The 21,719-nt window shown below is 45.7% G+C and overlaps 1 protein-coding gene and 1 long non-coding RNA gene across 3 annotated transcripts in view; one reads left to right on the forward strand and one right to left on the reverse strand.

Annotated features, from left to right (window-relative positions):
• LOC118507175 overlaps positions 1-21,719 on the reverse strand; it is a 118,322-nt gene that overhangs the window by 70,910 nt on the left and 25,693 nt on the right. The window lies entirely within an intron of this gene.
• Positions 7,632-21,719, forward strand: part of LOC118507185 — a 28,133-nt gene continuing 14,045 nt past the window's right edge. The window contains exons 1-2 of the long non-coding RNA XR_004905610.1: positions 7,632-8,427; positions 18,983-19,011. This is a non-coding gene — a long non-coding RNA (uncharacterized LOC118507185). The remainder of the gene's footprint in view (positions 8,428-18,982; positions 19,012-21,719) is intronic.

Below are 21,719 nucleotides of genomic sequence, written 5' to 3' on the forward strand. Positions count from 1 at the left end.
CAAGTTGTGCAATACAAACCACACGTTGCTTCTCATGCGAATACTTCAAGCTTTGCGTGTGCTTCTGTGCGCCCGTCTAAAATCCCAACCCGTGGCAGACATTGGAAAAAGTAACAAAAATGTACATCATAACGCTCGAAGCACTTGCGCCACTGCTCCAAAACTACAACTACACAACTAACCGACTAACCGCCAGTAGAAAAAGCGACATTCCGTCCTTGAACGCTCCATACCGGCAGATACAGAGGGAAAGAAATGTAAATAAAAACTTCCTCAGCACTGTTCAGCGAACGATCTGATACGAGCTAGTTAAAAGTTAATTCTTGCATTTTTCCCATCATAACCGCAATTCCGCTGAAGTGACCTGCTGGTGTATAAACACCATCGCTGTGAGATTTGTTGTGGTAGCGCAGCAAATACTAGCAATCATTTTGCTGCGAACAAGCACTTTGCACTTGTTTGTACTAAACTTTGTTCACGCTCACTACAAACTCTTGCAGCGGATTCGATAAACCCTGCCACTGAGAGCGTAACAACTTTAGCATGACTTCCGCTGTGATCATATTTGTACCAATCACGTCTGCAAAACGCAGGCTAGTTGCTCTCAATACCTCTAGTGTACTCACTCTTTTTTGTGGGTTTTGCTAGTGATTTCATCGATTACGAGAATTTTTCTTCACAGTCCTTCCTCGAAAAAAGCGCGTGATATAGGTAGCGAAGATACGAAAAGAATTTGAAATAGAGAAGCACTTAAATACAACGATTTAAAATAACTTGTTAAATTCAACTTTGGTGAATTCAAGATTTTTTTAAATAAAAATATTACGTCAAAGTTGGGACCCAAGGACCGAAAGGGCTTCAAGCCTTTCTACCTTTCTACAGTTATCTAGCACTTTGGGGGACGTAAAACAAAATAGCTCATATTTTGGTTTGCTCTTTACGAACCACTGGAACTATTGCTACTCCGCCATGGATACAGTACTCTTCGATAAGGTCCTGAGGTAGATACTCAAAACCTTCTATTGGTCGCAGTTAAGGTTAGTTAGAAGTCTCTCCGATCGATAAACAACCGTCTTCAGCTCGTTTCGTGTGATTGTTACATGGATGCGAATGTTCTGATCCTTGGATCTAAGTATCAAAACGATTAAGCCATCATCTTGGATTTCTGGATAATTTATGATGGATTAGACAAGCAACAATGTTTAGTGGCTGCTCCTGCTGGTCTCTTTTACACACATCAGAATATGTTGTAACACTCGAAGCAGTTGCAGTCAGTCATCAAGAGTGGCATCACTACTTCCAATTTTTTTTTTACTTTTAGATCCTTCAATGTTGTGACCATATTGGTTACAAATTCATTGTAATAATTAAGCTGAAAAGGCTGCACGGTTCAGCGGCCGAGGCGGTTGCTGAATTGGTCTTTACTGGTAGAGAGGTCTGACTGTCCAACTACTTGGTAACAATAAGTCTAGTAAGCCAGTAGATGGCCGCCGTGCTCCAGCAGACCGTTAAACTGTATGCAGCAGGATTATATCGCCAATAAGTCTATAAACCTTTACAGCTAACAAATGAATATAAAATCAATAAACTTCACAACAAAAAGCATTGCCAAATCGCGATAAATGCGTATCCAATACTATATCGAACTCTTGCAATCAGTTTCATTTTAAATCGCTCGCTTCACATTCAGTTTCCATTCCATATTTATCTGCACGTTGCGAAAACAAAAATCCGCAACGATACAATCTCATCCAGCATATGATTTAAATTCAAACCCGCGCCCTCCCCATCTTCGCAAGAAACGCTAGCAAACCAGCACAACCAGCGAGTGTGTACGAGGCGGCACACACATAGCAACTGACGGTTTAAAATTCGTTTTATTAAATCGCTTTCTTAAAATAGAACCTTATATTTATATTATGACGTATCCGCCATCGGGAACCTGCTTGCTAGTCGGACGTGCCCAGAGAAGCTAGGGGGATCAACGGCACGATCTCTTCCATGCCCCGATCTCGCTTGCACTGACTCGCTCGCTCTCACTCGCTTTCCCTTGATCGGATGCGTTCATTTTCCCTTCGATGGATGGGAAAACCCGTACGCTCCGGGGGTGTTGGAGGTTCAGGACGCTGCCGTTATTCGCTTGATCGCTTTCCTTCTCGTCCGAAAAGCGCGTCCGGGACCGAGTCGGTTTATGGATTTATGAAAAACGGCCATCAACCTGCTCTTCCGTTCGCTCCCACCTCCCCTTCTGCCACCCCTTCCTTTCTTTCCGATCACGAAATCACTATGCTCATTGCGCAATACAAGATTTCGCTTAAGATTCTGCCTCTCGCGAGAGTGTTGTTTTGCTTGCAGATCAGTGTTAACGAAAGGTGGCGACGAATGGGTGGTTCCGCTTTGGCAAGAGGAAAGTGAAAAGTGTCAGTGTCCGCTTGTACCACAGCTCACCACGATGCACTGCGTAATGCGTTCCTATGCACCATCCTTCATTTCTCTCATGGCCTCTCACACCTCTACGTCCAGCGTTTCTGACATTGGAAGTGTTAAAAAGATTGGTATCCTTTCGTTTTTTCCTATTTTTGCTAATATAATTACCGCCAAATTTACATTCGCTCCGTGCGCGTGGTTATGGTTCAACGTTCCATCAACGAGAGTTGCTGAAAGGAGGATTAAAGCGGAAGACATAGCAGAAAGGCCTGTACTTGCAACAGGTGGATCTGGAAGGTGGATTGAAGAGCAGGAATATAATTTGCAAGAAAAGAAAATCTTGAAAGACACAATTTGCATGAATTATCTTAAAAAACTACATCCCTACTATCGAGTCCGTTTCGTTGAATATTAACTTCACAGTAGTACCTCTTTGGTCGCTTCAAGAAAATCCAAATTTTTATACCAACATTCGCAACGAAATAAAACATTTGAGCCAATTTTCTTTCCCACAGTATCTCCGGCGTACAGTATAAACTTTGTTGCCAAGGAAAACTGAATCGTATCGATTCGAGACATTCGTTTCCAATCTTTCAACAAACCGGTGTACCTATTCGGTATTTTGATGGGTGTTGAAATGTTAAATAAGCGGCAGCGGTTGATCTGAGAACGTACCAAAAAATAATAACACCACATACCCAATGACCAGGCTCAGGCCGCCACAGATCCAGACCGACACAAACCCGGGACCCCGGGAAAACTCATCCAGCTCGCCAGCCATCCGTCCTGGCTACGATTGGAGATGGAATGGTTTTGTAAACAAATAAACACCGCCACAAAAAAAAACTCTGCCACCAGCGACCGAGCGCACGCGGCAGGATAAGGTGAGAATCATAACGGGTCCGGGTTGTCCGAAAAGGCGATGTCTGTAATCCGAAACCTAACCCTGGCACCCAAGCAACTCCAACAATACGAAGAAACGACAAGGAAAACTCGAAATACGGCTGCCAGCAACGATGTAAACAAATCGTTCCGAATAATACAATTCACATAAATAATCGACCGAAATTACAATCGCAACATTCTTCTGAATCGTGCTTGGATGGAGGAATCCTTCGCTCGGCCAAAGAATCGTGCTCTTTTACCGGTAGGCAATTAGTGGCGGAGGCCCAATGTGAATAGATCGACCGCTTCCAGCCAGAGCCGCGTCCAGAGGCAACATCATCATACGCCAAGATTTCACTCAATTGTTGTATAAACAATCGACTGCTCGAACTCCGAGCCGCAATTTTGCCGATCGAAACGATCGAACGGGCACATGATGTAAGCAAGCAGAACGCGATTGGCTGCAAGCAAAATGCAACGATCTTCAGCAATGTGGAGTTGGAATTGTTACTCTTTCGCCATTAAACACCCTACACACTCTAGGACAACAGAAACTCTAAAGCATGCTCCTATAAATATACAAACACGAGCTCATATTACAATCCCAGTCTCAGTCGATGGGGGAGCTATAAATCGAAGAATTTATCAAACATCCCTGTACTTCCAGAGATTAGATCTGCTTAGGACAGCTTTTTAAAGAGAGAACACACAAAGTTTTCCATTCCAATCCATTGTTCCAAGTTTCACTAATTATACGCCAGGCATCTTAAACTGCTGATCTCACAATATTGTTCTTTTTTACCCGAAACATTCCTCCTTGTTCCTTATCGACCGGAGTATGCTCACCATCACCAGGCAGGTTAAAAGAAAGTTGTAATAATATTTGCTCGAGTGTTGAGATTCTCCCAGGCCGAGCATTTTGCCGAGTTTTATGACCGAGTGGATGGTCCGGAACAGTCCCGATACACATTTTCCGGTTAGTGAGTTCTCCGAACTCCAATGAGGCCTCTTTTTTTCCTCGCTGTGCGGCTGCTGCCAAACACGCCTTCCAAAAACCCGTTCGGAGGCAATGAAATTGTTGGTTTTATTGACCATCGAGTGCTCTGAAAATCGATAAGAAAAACAAACCTCAACAACCCTCTTATGAGAAGTCTACTGCTCCTCCTGGAGAGGAGTGCCGCGCTTCTTCGACGTCCTCTTCCTTCCTCAAGCGGCATCAAATTTCCAGACACGCGTCCTGGACTGGACCTCAACCATAGCTCGCTCACACACAGGACAGGCACGCATGTAGACAGGCCGGATTGGTTAGTTAGTGAAAATCGTAATGAAGTGTTTATTGGATGACCCGGGCGTAAAGATCATCCGAAAGCGCCTGTAATAATTGCGAAAATAATTTTAAACCCAAATTTTACGACGCCCGTGATGGTTCACGAGAGTGGGCGTATGTGTGTGTGTGTGGATTCAATGTTCATAAATTCATCTGCTGGAGCTGCTGTGTGTACCATCCGTCCACAACAGCAAACATCAACCATGCCTCCGGGAGCACTGTGGGTTGGTCAATAAAATATTTATGAATAAACGAACGATTTCACCGGACCGGATTGCACGACAAGATATGTCATGTTTTACTGTCGTAAATTGTTTTTCGATCGCCCAAATTTTCGACATCGCTTGGCTTCGATTTGCTCGCCCTTGTATCATCGAATTGGATGTGAATCGTGCCAGTTGGTGCTTTGTTTCTTCGACTGGACGCCTGTTACTCAACGCATTCCTGCGCGATGAAGCAATCGGACCCGATTGCGTTGTCTATTCAGTCGCCAGGAATGTGATCCAACCATACGCGGGTGCAATTGTTGCCAATTGCTATCCTTACGCTGACACGAACAGGAAGTACGTCAGCACCGGCACGTAATTTGCTTCGTGTGAGGTGTGTGTGTGTGTGTGTGTGTGTGTGTGTGTGTGTGTGTGTGTGTGTGTGTGTGTGTGTGTGTGTGTGTGTGTATGAATCAGAAATGCCTCAACTAACGATGTGCTGAGTGCATCGTGCCGAGCACTGGATGACAAACACTTACCACCGAGGAAAACGGGGCCGATTTTTGGCCAAACCCATTTCCTGATCGTTTCTCTTTGACGTCAGCATAACTGCTCGATCTGTTGCCTGACGCCTTGTTTCTATCGGACCCCAGGCCAGCCGTAATGGGTCGATAGAGTTGAGTGTGTTTAAATTTAAACATGCCTAAACTCAAATTAGACGATAAATTATTCACTTTTATATCGCATTCAGAACATTTCACAAATCTTGCCGCACCTAGCCAGCCTGGCCACACAGGGCGACGGGTGCGTCAGTGGGTGTTCAAGTTGATCGAGTGTGAGGTCGAGCGTAAGATTATATACCGCACCTTACAAGGGCACTGGTTGTACAATCCGCGATTCTCAATCCATCACTTTCGCTTGGTTTTCTCGCCCTCCGAAACCTATACCCGATGGAAAATCCCAAAGAAAAACGGCTTCCAAAATCATCTTTCTACCAACAACAAGTGGCACCAACGGAAACGCTTCCGAACGTGACATGAATCAGCAAACGCCGCACAGCATTCCAGCATTCTCGGAGGCATAAACCACGCTGGCCCATGCACCCAGGTGTGGTCCTCCCACTGGCCGTTGAGCTGGTCGTTTTTTTCGCTTTTAATTCTCAATTTGCAAACCACTTTCTTTGTTGGAACCCATAAGTAGCGTACAGGCTGCTTTTTTGTCTCGCTTGAAGCTGTCACCGAGCGTGAAACGTTCGAGAATCATCTGTCAACAGATCGCCACACACAGGCAGCAGCGCTTCGTTCACCTACACCCACACCGAGAAGATGGAAGATTATTGAGCTTTATTTAGCGTCTCGGGCCGTCCATGCACCTGGGACGGTCGAAGCACCATGGGGCCAGGATGAAAACGGGGGACAATTTATTGAACTGCCTGACACAATTCCGCAAACCATGTTGATGATGAACCGCGCTGTAGCCGGGACAACACGCTCCCGGGTGGCCCGAAACCTGTGCCTCATCGAAGAGGTGGATATATACGACCATTACATGTCTTTTGCCATGTCATAAATGCCCCTCGGCAGCACCGATAGAATCCCCAGCACTTGGGGGGTGTCAGAAGCATAATACAAATTATGATCCGCGCAGGAAATGGAAAAAAAAAGGCGGGGGATTAAAACTACAACCGACTGTTGGAAATGGACGGTGTGTTGACAGATTGCGGACACGATCAAGTACACCTTCGCTTTGGAGGGAAGAATAGTATACACGGAGCCGTCGAAGAAGCATCAAAAATGTTAGTTTTCTTCCAATTAATGTTGTAACTTCTTGTTTGAGACCATGATCGTTCGTAGAAAACTCTACACGACGCCAAAACGGATCCGCTTTGAAGATTTTCTCTGCTCTGGCAGAACACAAACAGGAAAAGGGCACTGACAAAATAAAGGATGTCGTGCGAACCCCCAAAAGGCATCAGCTCATGGTGGATGTTTATCAGACCAGCATTATCGTTAAAAACGAACTTCAAAGAAGCGTCTGCTGCTGAAACAACGCATCTACAGGAAGCGAAGGTAATAAAACTTGCAGCTCGAAACCATGTGTACTGCACCGACAAACAATGGAGCAACTAGCGATTGGTAAGGTTAGGGTCATCAACTTGACAGTAGCTCCCGAAGAAAGTTCTCACCGATTTGCATGTCCATTTCGACCGTTTACTATGCGATACCTCAAAAAAGTGCATCGATCTAAGCGACAGAACTTCAAACAGCAACTTTTCTCCACCAGACACTTGATTGTTTTCCAATAATGCTTCCCTGTGTCCCTTTGCCAGATCTCTTCCATTCTTTTTCCACCATCAATTTTCTTCTCCCGAGCGTATATTTCGCTTTTGGACCATCTGTCTATCTTTCTCCGCGGAAGTGATCTGCTGCCGCGTGGTACCCACATGTAGGGCGTCGCATTCGCTCCAAGCCAAGAAGCCGGTCGGTCGGGCAGATGCGCTCCCGTACGCGCTTGGAAATAGTGGGTGAAGACAAGTGTTAGTGTGTCGATGGTTTATAATTAATACGCCGAACGCAGGCGCGCGCGCGCACGCGACTAGCGATGCTGTTGAACTAGCGCGAAGGTACATTGTGGCCGTTCGTCTCTGCGCGCACATTCACCGCGCACCTACACACACACACACACACGCAGAATCGTGCTCAGAAGATCCTCCCCCAGCCTCCTATCGAGAAAACACCTGCATCCCAACTCCTGTGCCGCGTCCGGCCACATTGGAGTCACCCTGACGCTGGCTGAGCATTTTGTTGGAGAAAAGACATTCGATCGGAAAAATCGGAAGAAACATTTTCCTTGCCTTTCCGTCGGCAGCGAGTGCGTTCAGTTCGTTACACAGCGTCACCGGGAGCTGTGGTTGCTCGGGTGATCCGAGTTTCCGGGAATGCTGCTCCGGGTATTTGTGCGATCTCCGACCGACTGGGATCTGCGTGTGCTATCCGTGTGCTGTCCGTGTTTTTGGCGTGTGATAAAATATTCAATAGTCGGGAGTTTTAGTACACCTTTCGCTGGTACCTCATCCATTCAGAGCACCGGTTAAGTGAAAATACTTTCGAAGAAAAAGTCCAAACTTGTTCTTCGCACTAACTTCCGTTCAGAATACTTACATACTTTATTCTAAAGAACGTCGCGTTCGGCGCGTTGCGTTGACCATTTCCAACAAATAAAAGTTGCGTGTAGTGCAAAGTTTTCTCCAAGGAATATGCTACATTCAATAAGCGTGACACATGTAAGGACATCACGACCGTTCGAAAGAGAAACCAGAAAGTGTCAAAAGTTGGCCGGTAGAACACTTTACCCGCTGGGATAAGCATTACGAGTTGCAGAGCAAATCGACGATGAAGACGAGGGACGTTGAAGTTGTGCTGGTCGATGGGTGGGAAAACGTGAAAAATTGAAACTTTCTCTTCGCTGTCCCAGCGAACCAGGTTACGGTCAACTAACGAAGAGGAGTTGAAACCTGGAAAATAATTCTTGCATTACTCCTGAAGGAAAAGGCATCAACGATAGAGTCTTACATCTGAAGTGGTAAGTGTGAACATGAAAACCGGACAAACGAAATACTTCTGCATTCCCATTCGCCATCCGATTCGCTGTATCGATCGATGCCTTCGATCGATTCGAAATTGCCAGAAAAGTATTAGAGATCATCATCTCAAAAATAGATGATCATCGGATAAAATCGAACCACCAGTTATTTCGGGAACCGAGGCATCTTTTACTTTTGTTTGATAATCCAGAAAACCAGACACGTACGCAGCGAAACCCCGGGAACGTTTACATTTGCTTACAGAAAGTGCTCCAAAGTGAGTGAGTGAGTGAGTGGCTGGCGATTGAAGCTTGGTTCACGCCCGGCCCGCTTCCAATGTAAACACACACTGCACGCTTGTGGTAAAGTCCGGTCGGCCATCGTCGAATCGATTTAGAATCTCTTTTTAATACGATCCACGGTAAGCGGACGGTGGTGGTGACGGTCCCGGCGGCAAGGATACAAACACCATGGCCATGGGTTCGAGTTTGGTGGATTGGAAAATATCATTTAACTATTTACAAAACCATAAAAGCTGGCATACACATGGCAACCGTTCCAGCAGTCTCTGCTTCTTCATGGAAGGCATCAATCGAATAGCTTGAAGTTGAGAAGCCGGGAAGTTTTTTTCCAAGAAAGATACGATCTTTTTTTATCTCAATATCTCACAAAACTAAACATTCCGACCATCTTTTCTCCCAAAAACTCAATAAAATAAACACATCTTCTCACTGAACAGCAATATGGCGAAATGTTTTCCAATTCATGAACCCTCCTTTGACTCGGTAGTCTCTTTTTGTTCGAGAGACCCAAAGCTGAATGATTGCGATTCCCAGAAATGGCAAACAGTCAAACTGGAAATGGTAAAGCTTATCGCTGGCTCTACCTCGCTCCACCACAGCGGGTCGCGGTTTTGGCCGGAGGATTTTTGGGACTTATCGTTAGCTTAATTAAAAACAAAAAACAGTCCATTAACACCGCTATAATACCACGACAGGCCGACCCATCCCGCTCGTCCGCTGCTGATGCGGGTTTATTTGAGTTTGTAGGACGGAGTTTCCATCAACACCAACCCTGCTTACGAAAGCCCTGCGGCCCGTGGGCAGCTCGAATGACACCTTCGCCGAACGCCAAGAAAGTGGCTACATTGATGTGCGGCTTGTTCGGAGTGCGTGCTCGAACGCGTGAACTCGCGTACTTGTTGAAGTAATTCATTAGCGCTTAACGGAAGATTTAGCATTCGCCAGAAATCTTACACCCCATCAGCGGGATTGGCGCTCCTGTCTTGGGTCTCGCCAAACGGTTGCCAGAAATTGAATCGCTTCAGAAAGAATGGCCTAAGCATTGCGTTTTCTGCAGCAGTGCTGTACGAGAATTGGAAATTGTTTGTACATTCCGGCACATATCTAGCACTCTCGACGACAGCGCACTCTGCATTCCAGTGCATTCACTGCCCTAATGGATGGAGCGTTTACTTCTCGGCATGGAAATTGGCTTGCAGCCCACCGTAAGAAATTGTATTCAATTTTTAAGATAAACAATTCCAAGCAAACAATCGCTCAAGCGAAGTACTATGCATGTCAGTCTTTTTGTAATTCTTCCTTCCTGGACTCTTGAAGATCTGCAATTCTAGACGTTTTCAGACGATATTTGCTTTTGTACGCAGCACCAGTCATATATTGAAGATGGCTCAACTTTCTCAGCGATGTCGTTAACTGTCGAGGAAAAGGAATATTTCCACCAACATTACCGACAGTCAGCGTAAAAAGTTCCGGCAGTTTCGAAGTATTAGTTCACTCTTGAAAGTCATTTCCATTTGTTTCTCAATTAGCTCTCAACTTCAGCAAAACATGTTTGACTTTGCTCTTCGAGACGCACACTGCTGACGTTGATGAAATGTTAATTAGACTCCTTTCGCTCTATGCGGATGTTGCTTTCGTTGATATTTTGCTCACATCCTTCCTGCCTTTTTCTTTTCTTTCTGTTCCATTCTCCAAACAACCAACACTATCCGCCATTGATTTTGCCAAGTGTTTATCTTGCTTTGGTCGTTGTTTTTCGTTTTCGGTCCCTGTTTCGGGGCTCCGAGCGTGCCCAAGTACCGAAGAATGCGAATGGCATTTGTGCAAATGAACTTAATTTCGGGGTTGTAATTGCAATGAGCTTAACAAAAGGTTTGAATTTGGTTACTTTTACATAATGGAGCCGCTCAACTTTTGGCACTCGAACATTACGGAAAGTAATCAACAAGTGAACTTTTTGCCCGTCGCTTTATCGCTTCCGCTATCCGGGCACAATGTTTAGTTTCTAGTCACCGGAAAAACTCGGTACTTTAAGTACATTTGGCCGTGCAGTGGTGTTGTACAAGTTTCCCTTCTGAAATGGGTAAATATTTAGCTTTTGACGCTCATTCTGCATCCCTTGCTACAGGAAGTAGATGTAACTGTCACTCACAGGGAAGGATCTTGCCTGAATTAGGATGAAGTAAGCTCTCGGCAGTGTTACTGACATTGAAACTGACTAATCCACCTCATTTCGGTTGTCATGGACAGCTGAACAATTTTAGGAAACACCCAACTCGCTAGCCCTAGCCTGATGCACAAACAACACACGGTGCAGGAATGTTGACTGTACATTATGCCTGCCCGGAACCACCACTACCAAGTCCATCGCCACAACGACGTGTTGCATGCAAACACAGACCAGGTTCCAGCATCCGTACGGCCGTGTTTTGGGTCACAGCCGAATATTTGTCGCAGCTTATTCATAAAGGTTGGCGCGAGATTAACGCCTGCCATGCCTACGCACTTTTCTTGATGCTACCCGCACGTTGCTCATAAAGCAAATGCGTGTGTTTACCGGCGCCAGCCGGCACGACCACTGTGATCTTGGTCCGTCCACCCGTGAGGAGGGTTTAAATCAAATTAAATTGTCAGCTGCTTCGAGGCGACGATGAATGTTGGGTGCAGTTGCCGACTTGCTGCACATTGCACTTTCCGTTTCGAGACTTTGTGACTGGTTTGGATGGTGAAGAACGTGTTCACTCTCCTCATCCACCACCTCCATCGCTGCGCTTGAATTTCATCCCCAGCGAGGTCAAAATGCAACACCCCAGCACATGATCTTGTACGTTAAACACACGTCGTGGCACTAAGGCAAATGAAATTCGCTTCCAAGAATGACACATGCTACGCGTGCACTCCAAATTTGTCGTGCCAAGATGACAATTCTTCTTGTGGTTACTTTAATCAGTGTAGCATCCCCGACTTCTCCCCTCCTTCGCAACCTCAGCCTCATTCAGCACCAGCCGTCAACGACCAGGCGTCTCCATCGGTACCAGGCGCCTCCATCAAGCACGTTACATCTGCACAACGATGAAATAGCGAATGAAAGCGAACTGTTCGTATGAATGAATTACGAATGATTTGCTGCTGCTGCTAGTACTGTTTGTGCTGACTGCCATTCTTCTCGATTTCTTCACGTTTGTTGCACCCGTCGCCAACAGCGGGGCAACTGGTTTGGGGCTCGACGGGTTGGCAGTGTGCCAGAAATGCGAGCGAGAGAGAAAAGAACACCGCATGACATGAATGTAGGTTGTGGCTTTCGCGCAATGAATGACAACGTTTTGTGTGTTTCCAATAATTTTATGGCAAACTTCATTCTTGTGCAGCAAATCTGCATTACATCTTCCACCTCAACCGAGAAGTCATGTTCCTAGCCACTGTACTGTGCTCTGATACTGCACCCAGATATGTGGTAATCAAACCGTCTGACAAGTTCCACCCACACATGACAGCAATTGTTGGGTGTAAGCATCCAGATAATGATTTGTTGACTATGTGGAATACTTGTTCGGCATCTACAAACGAGGAAATGCTGCTGAACAAGTCTCCGAGCAGCTAGAAATTTAAATTACTCTCGCTAAACACTATAAGCAGTTTTAAATATGTAGGTTCTTATTATTCAGTTTTTCACTGTAGATTCAAAGCAGCAGAAGGAGTTCAATCTACTAATAGATTCAACCACACCTAACAAAGCAATAGCCGTATCATTTTCAAATCATCGAACGGTCACACTCATCTTATTATTCCTGCAACCATACAATCGTACCACAAAACCAGATACTGGACACTGATAGGTTTCCGTTCGATGTCTAGAGAATTGGCTCAACTTCCTCCGGATAATATCAAATTCCATCACTATTTCCATTCGCCAATCGTACACCATTTCCACTGAACAATGTCGGAAGTTTTTATGACAGCTGTCACACCATACAGAAGGGCCTGCGTGTATCCCACAGACAGTTCACCCTTCGGGGACACGTGTCTCGTGAGGTGATGAGAATTCCCTAATCTTCACACAATTACCGTTCGTCCTGATGGGTCAATGGAGCTACACAGCTTCCGACAAACGAACACAGTTACAGGTCCCGAAATCTCCAACGCACGTCCGTACCGGAGAGCAGTTCTGGAAACGGTGCTATCATCCTGCTCGGGGACCTGCTCGCTTGAAGAAGGAAACCACAGTTTATCGCCACGCAACGACATCATAAAGCGACGTCAAATAATAAACATGAATTATGATGATTCATATTGAATTTTCTCACGTGGTTCACTGGAGCTGTAGCAATTTCGAAATCTCTTGTGTGGCCCACAGGGAATAAACGGAAGCAGCAGTGTTATCTGCTGTTTCGGTTCAGCGTCATAGTCTCATGATGTTTAATAGTTGCTTCGTGGAACAGTACGTGCTCTAATAGAGTGCCTATTTATTGTCATAGGTTAGGATTTTATTGCGATCAGCGTTTTTTTTTATTTAGCCGAAAATGCTACAGAAAGAATGTGACACACAATTTTTATTTTATTGCAAAATATGAATTGTACTTTTTAAAAGTTTTGTACCATTCCCTAAAAGTTTATCACCTTTTTTGAGCGAATTTAACAGCAGCACTTTTAAAAAACAATAAATTTGATCTTGCCCCATTTTAGCGGTGGACAAAATGGTTGCCACAAGCAGGAGGAACAAGAGCTACTAGCAAGAAAAACTCGTCTCTCCGGAAGGCAACTAAGATAACTAGGCTGTACGTTTGGTCAAGCACTCTGCATTTACATTTGTCTACTCTCGGCACATACACAAAAAAAACAACCCTCCAATAGCATCTACACGCGAAAAGGTAATGCTGGACAGTAAGAATTGCAAGCGCCCATTCCCGCGAAGCTTGACTATAAATTTTCGCTTAATGGAAGGCCATTTCTTTCGCTGGATGTCACTTGGCAAAATGGAACAGCGAAATAAAACAAACAACCTCCTACAAAGCAGAACGCGAATGATCAACACCGGTATGCCACCGTTACCTACCCGTAACGCTCCCGTAACGAAAGACTGCAGACAAAAATAATACACATGAAATGTGTGTGCCACGCGATAAACCATCAACATTCCACTGCCAACCCAAACCTGTGTCTGTGGGCAAACTTTTTCATCGCAAAACTAAATAAACGCGACGGCGGTGGCCCAAAAACACACAAAATAAACGAGCTTTAAAATTGGATGGTTGTTAAATGCGGGAAAATAAAATGTGGCAAACTCGTTGGCCGACCGTTCGGGAAACGGATTAATCCAATTTGATTGCACTTCACTCGTCGCTGCACGCTGATGCAGCATTGATGCATCCGACTGTATGGTCGTGGTCACCAGCCCGGAGGCAGCAGAAAACGGAGAAAACAAGATGCACAAAAGGACTGCTGCTGCAGCTGGTGGTACTGCACACATTTTGTTGTCCAAGCCCTAGAAAATGGGTATTAAGACAAGCTTAAGTGTATGCTGATTGGCTGACTGCAGCGGCAAAACAAGCTCGCCTTTCCTTTCAGGATCTCAAGTGGCATCAATGCAAAACCGTAAGGCAGGTCGGCAGCAGAAGGAATAGAAAAGGCAACACAAAAATCCTTCCTGTAGATGGTAAACAGGCGCACATCAATCTGAAATGTAAATGGAACGGAAAATACGCGCCAATCCCGCCATGCCACGGTGCGCACTCCCCGCTGCAATCGGTATCGGTTGCATTTAACTGCATCAAGTGCATCCACGAAGCAAGGCCACGTGACACTGGTGCGTAGCGTCCAGGGCGTAGACATGATTTAATGCCTTTCGATCGCTGTACCCTCAATCGGGCGGTTTATTTCCAGCACTTTGCTCCAGACGGCGAAGATTGAAGGATTGAAAATTGCGATTGTTTGCACGTAAGTCAAGCGGAGATGCTCGGTGGCATTGAGATCTGGTGTTCAATAATTTACAACGCTGCTGACTACTGGCGAGGCAACATTTCAAAGATTCGCTTAAGCTCCAATCAAATCCCGTCAGTCGTCCTCTACTGCACAGATGAAACTGCAGCAGGAAGCGGAGTTTTTCCTCCCATTTATCGCTCCCATGAAAGACTCCTTTACGTGACCATGTACGGTACCGTTCGTCATCGGAAAAATCCCATCCAAACACTGGCCAACCACATGCCGGTTAGTTGTTGGTTTTTGTCTGTCGATCCAATCGAATGCACAACAATCACGCTTCAATAAATTTCGCTTTGCCCTCTCTCCACTCGATTTGATGCGCGAACTACGGACGAATGCTTGCTTTGGCTGTCTTTCATCGCTCTACCCTGTTGTCCGATGGAGTTCGCTTCCTTTGCTTGCCTTCGATTCCATTGGTATCGGGCGAGGCAAGATCGCGTTTCAAAACTTATGACAGCTAAGCCATTTCAGCACCGATCGTTTCCAGCGCTACCGTTAAAGCGAGCAAATGGATGGTGAAAAGGTGGGAAATTGCCAATAACGTGCGGTTGCGAACCTAAGAGCGAAAAGGGCGTGTGAGAAGGTGGAAGGTGTCGGTCTATTACCTTACCAATCGACGAACGACGCCGGTCGGTCGGACACACGATACCGACTTCCCTGTTGGCACCGCTTAATGGACCGGTGATGACCTAGTGCCGAGAGCCAACGGGGACGTATGTGTGAATCACACCAAATAACCACAACCACACGACCGGTTGCTTACCAAAGGCCGGTGAGCATGGAGTTTGTGGCGTGTGGGTTCGGCGAGTCGGTTTCCTTTGATGCACTTTGGCTTTGTGTCGAATGGAGGACGATTGCCACCACGACGGCGACGACGACGGTAACGATGGAGGTATTTTCTCACCAAAGTCAGATCAAACATTTGCCGAGCAATGAAAGCAAACAAAATATTATTGTTCCAAACACTGTGCCAACGATCCCGTCCGAAGTCTACCATGGAAGGAAGCGAATAATTTCTGGATAATTTATTTGATTAGAAATGGCAAGATAAATCATATTCCTACGCTCGGCGAGCATCAGTGGGAAAGAATCGAGGAAAGTGTTCTTATATCTGCTACCAATTAGTCACAAACCAAAGCAAATTCGCCACTTCCTTCTGCTTAGCCGTGCTTATCCTTCGTCGATATTTGCGGGAAAAATATTAATATGGGAAGCAGACCGGAGGCTATAATCGCCGTCCATCAGCTGACACCAATCGGACACGATTTCGATTGCTATTAAGTGCAATGTAATCGATTTATCTTCTGCAGCTTATTCCATTTAATGGATTAACGATCGAACCCAATCAAGCCCGACCGAGTCGTGGTCCCATAAACGAACGCGCGGACCTATCGTTCGTTCGCATCAACTAGAACATCATATTTCGCATCCACCGGCTGGCCGCACGCAACACAGAACGTTACAGAAAATATCTTCGAAACGGCAATAAATAAGACAAACGATTACAGACGAGTGAAAGAGAGAGAACGAGTGAATGAAGGCTGTTCTGGTAGGAAAGTACCTAGACTCGTTAAGTGGCTCATCGCGATAAAACCATTCCTTCAGATTTTCCGCGCCCGGCCGATTAAAAGTGAGATTCGTCCAACTCTCTCGTCTGCTAATCCAGTTTCGTAACTAGGTCACACACGCAGCGTAATAAAACAGCCACTTCTTTCCGATCAATAAATCTCGATCGGTTTGCTTCCTGATGGAAATTCTCCTCTGGAAGCTTTTCCCTTTTTCGTTTACTTCGATGGAGACGTTTTTGCATGTGTTTATCGCGCCCGATAGCGAGAATATTAAATTGCTTTCAGGCTTATCGGAACCTTGAAGAGGAAGGAATTGAATTACTCCAGCAAAGTCGCAAATTACTTTCTTCCCGGCTCCTGGCATGATGAGATGAGATCAATCTATATTCATTTTTGCGTCGAATAAAAGCGGCTTTCTTTTTAAACACGCCTGTGAAGATTTTAGAGAATCCTTGGTCAATTGATTTTTTTTTTTTTGAGTTTGTATGTAAATAAACATCACTTAGTTGGTGAGGATGGGCCGTAAATCGGTCTTTATCAACATCAAAAATATTTTATTCGTTTCGGTGACAACATATGGACACCTTTTTCTTTCTAAAACCAAGAAGAAACCTGAGGACAGAGTCTACCTCGTGCTCTCTATCCATCTACCCCTCAATATGTATCTGTAACGAACGGTATAACGATCGGGACGTCGATGGGTTGGAAAATGAACGATGGCCGTTTTATAAACAGCCTCCCCACGAACGAACGACTCTGTTCACGTATCTTTTTTCTCAACCAAGACCACCATCATCTCCATATGTGGGAAGGTGCTGCAAAAGTAAAACATCCTCCTCCATAACCCTCGCAACAGCCCAGGCTTCACCACGGGTATAGCAGAATCAGAATGTGGAAACCTATTCATCACGACAGACCTCACAGCAATAGACACAAATTTCATCCCGAAGCACGACCTTCTCTCACTCGTTTTGGTTCCCTGTTCTAACGAGAAGGCATTGCTCGGATCCACCATAAATATACTATAATCGCGCTGGAGCCTGACCGGCTGCTGTTAGAACGGCCAGAAGCCCTCTTGGTGGTTACGAAAACCCACCCATGCCATGAATCATTAGACACGGAATCCTTTCACTCATCCTAATTGACTCATTAATTTAAGGAGAACTTTTCACCACCTTCAGTGGCTTGGTTCGCGACGCCGGTGGACATGTCGTACGACAACTCGCTGACCACGAGACCACACGAGCATGGATGCGCCGCATTAGCCCCTAGTAGGCAATCCGAGCTAAAGAATTCTTCACAGACACACACACTCTGCAAAATCAGTGCTGCCTAATTCTTCAGCACACCAACAACGGATAGGCGTCCATTTCGATTTGACATCTGATGGTATAAATCCCGATCTGCCACTTCGACCAAACGTGAACCAACTTTAAAACCAAGCCAAGTCTTAGAGAAACCAGCAGAGAAGAAGCAGATAGTGATGTGGCATCATATTTCTTTACCTCGCTCACTTGACCCAGGCTTCGTTGGTTGGTTCTTCATCCACCGCTCCATAATATACGTCTCACCAAGTTCCCACCTTCTTTTCCTCAAAAAAACCTATCTCTCTGTTGATTTGAGAGCTATTTTTATTCGCCACTGCTAGTGCTGATTCTTCAAAATTTTCCCCCTTTTTGCCTGTCGCATTTCATAAGTCGTCTTTCTTACTCGACCAAACTCCGCACACAATCGCAGCTTGTGTATCTTTCTTGCTTTCTCTCTCACTCTTACATACACACACACATCATTTTCCACCGGTTGTTTCAAGTACATGACAGAACAAATTTTTATTTGCCAAAACGATCGTTTTGACTGTTGTTACGCTTTTCGCCCGAAGCCGTGGCCCACTAGGCCGGCTCGATCGCTTTTCCTCATCGTCATTCAATCTTCCTCCCTCGCCCACACTCTCTCCACCCCTCCTCATACGGACCAACCGTGGCACAGACACACCGGCATGTTTTCCGTTTCGCCAGTGTTTGCATTGATGTTTTGCTGGGCTGTCAGAGTTTTTGTACATTTCTACGTTGCCCAGCCACGATTAATGGTGACGAGCGAACGGGCCAGAAAAGTGTTGCGCGGCTTTGTCGCTGGTACTGCTCTCTCACGCTCGTTCCACAACGCCCAACCCAACGCTTCGCACAGTGGATGGAGGAATTTTGTTGTGTGACGATATTTGAAAACATTTCACCATATCCCTTTTGTCCCTTGCCATGTAGTTTTCATTCACCGGCAGTTTGTCGAACACAAGACCGGATTCACAGTTTCGTATTTTGAGCGAGCACAATTGTATGTGATTTCATCTCGTCTCAGTTGAGTTCCAATTTTGAGCAGCCGATTTTTTAAGGTCCCTAGGCTAGAGAAAATTTCCAGACACTCTTTGGAGCAAGAAAACGATAGCTTCTGCCCAGCTGGCCCTTATTCCGGACCAATGCTACGTAATCGGCTTATGGAGAGCATCGAGTGTTTTGCATTTTTAAAACAATCAGCAGAAACCTACGGTTGACGCCGCCATTCCCATTACCGGTAAACTGGAGCTTAAAATGGGGCTGTAGACACAAAAACTGAGTAATAGAAGTTTTCAATCGATCTGAAAGTTTTTTTACCAGATTTTTGTTCTCATGTCATTTAAATTTTCTTTCTCTTCTTTAAACTTTTCTTTGCAGAAATTTATACCATAATCAGGTTGTGTCAGGTAAGAGCACACCGCGTAATTTAAGTTAAATAAATGAGCGTTTCGTACCTCTCTCAGCTACACAATTTTTCCAAGCATAAAACCTTTTGTCACGGGATGCTGACAAATAGAAGCGATCTTTATCATACGCGCACACAAAATAGCTCACAACCTCGTGGTTGCTTTTATCCGGCCTTACGACTCTAATTATCTATGCATGTACAAGCCATTAAACGCACCGGCCGGAGCCACGAACATGACCACCAAGGCATGGTTCGGGTGAAACATCGTATCATTAAAAGTGACACCATCGGATGCCGCCGAAACAAACATTGCTGTGACAAGAAAACGGAAGATCGTTCTCTAATGAGCCGTCAGATTTACGTACGCACGGTGATGGTGGCTGTGATACGTGATACAGTTGTCACTATTGTGCATGCCACAGTTCCACAGCAACGCCAGACAATGTAACAAGAAGCCTAGCATTAATTACGATTATTAAAAATCATTTGAGCATGGCAATCAAAATTAAAACCAGCCGCCATAAATTTCTACCGCTGCCACTGGCCACACTCTGCGCTGATGAATTCCGACAAGACGATGAGCAACCGTGCTACCGTGCCGCTTGTCTTCGGACCGCTGCAGTAATTCTATTTGTCTTTTATATCACCCGGGGCAGGTTGAGCATCGCTTCCGCCGGGTTTTCTTGTTTCGGACGCACATTTTCGAGGATGTAGGGGAGTGAGACTTCATCACGCGCAACACCCATAAAACCTGCGAGATGTGCCACACCCGCAGTCGTCCGTAGTGTCGTCGTGGGTTGATGTTTTAATTTCCGAGATTCCCGAGCTCATACGCGTGCCTACCGGTGACGACGACTCGTTTGAAATTGAATACACCAAAACCCGGTGGCCACAAACACGTCCACCCCGAAGATAAAAAGCGCCTGTTAAACGCGGTTGAAAACAATTGATGTAGAAATGATGACGGCTGGTATTCTACACCGCATCATCATAAATTATCCGCTTCCGTACTGAGCGGCACTGGTGTGCGGATGGGGAAGGAACTGGAAGGAAAAAAGACTTTCCACTCTTGGTATGTTCGGTCGGGAAGAAACGCTCTCGTGGGGAGTGTGCCCACTCCGACGATGCATGAACGCTACGCTCGTCGATCACGGCGTGCTTTTCAATAAATTTAAATTAAAGCATCCCCACTTGACATCTTCAAGCCGTACGAGATCGATAGTTTTTACATTCCTTTGGCGAGGAATTGTGTGGCAACTGAACTTCCCATGTTTCCCTGTGGCTTACCATGATGTGACGTGGAATTAAATAAATTCTTATTTACACTAATAGCCTTAGGGAAAATCCTACCCAAACTACTATTGGAACGGAAGTGGTTTTCGGTTAGGGATTGCGCTTCGGACCGATGCATTTGTTCCCCGGTAGAGGTTCTTCAATTATCCGCCATTATGTCAATCCATAATTGATGCGGTTTGAACAGTCTATCAGGAACCCATGAGCATGAGTGGGGAGAGCAATCTCCTGTGCAGAGACTAAGAGAATTTCGAAATTTCATATTTCTATGTCATGTGCAGAAGATCCATTTTTCTGCAGAAATGTAGGCTACTAGAAATCAATAGACCATGGACTTCCGTGTGCTAATCTTCAATCTCAAGCACACTTAGCACGAGAACCTCTTGGAATCACTTAACCTCACAAAGGGTCACCTTGATGACTTTCTAGACCACTTTAAATCGATACCATCGCGAAGAGTACGCAACGACCGTTGCTCAATTTAGCTCATCCAAACAAATCAACCACCAACTGAGCTGTGAAAGCATATTCCATTACCCGAAAACTAGGGGTTCAATCCCATCTCCGAAATCTAAAGGGGTTAAGCAAAATTACCCTCTCGAGCATTATTTCACACTGAGTTCCTCTCCATCGCCTTATCCCAGTCTCTCATGCCCCCGAAAGATATGATTCCTTGGCATGGATTTACGGACAAGTGCAGATTTAAGCCTACCGCGCATCCTCACCTCTGTCCATTCCCTTAACCTCCGGCAAACACACCTTCCACATGACGTTCGACGGACATTGAGCACGTTTTTATGACCGCACTGCGTTCTACGCCTTGCCGATGCTGTGGATGTTGGTAGTGCTGAAAATTTTACCTCCAAACAGCTGCAACATTGTACGGCAGGAGCAGAAACACGGCGGGATACGGTCTAGATTGCCTCCGGAGGTAATAGAAGTAACCGGGCGACGCCTCAAGCCGTTCATGGTGGGTGAAAGAAAATATGTAGTATCGTGGTACACGGGCGAAACCAGAGAAAAAATACTCACTCGCACACACACACACACACACGCGGACTGAAGAAAACAAAATATTGCGTACTGTGGCGTGGTCGCGGTTCTGTGCAAGCAACATGGCAATGGTGAAACACAGGACGACAGAGAGAAGCAACAGACACAGCTAAAGCAACAACAAGAAACACAAGTAAGAAAAAACATATCAGCAGCTGCTGCTGAACAACACTTAAAATTTATTGTTATACGCCTTGCTTTACTCCTCGAGCGCCAAACGGACGGGCCCGGGACCGCAAGAGACGCCAGGGGCCGTACCGACGACAACCCGATCCGGAAGCACGTCATCACACGCAAGTGCCCATCCCCGACGGGGGGTCTATGGCTCATCCCTTTCGTCGACGAGTGAGCCGGTGAAGG

Source organism: Anopheles stephensi, chromosome 2 (genome assembly GCF_013141755.1).
Source record: "Anopheles stephensi strain Indian chromosome 2, UCI_ANSTEP_V1.0, whole genome shotgun sequence".
NCBI lineage: Eukaryota > Metazoa > Arthropoda > Insecta > Diptera > Culicidae > Anopheles > Anopheles stephensi.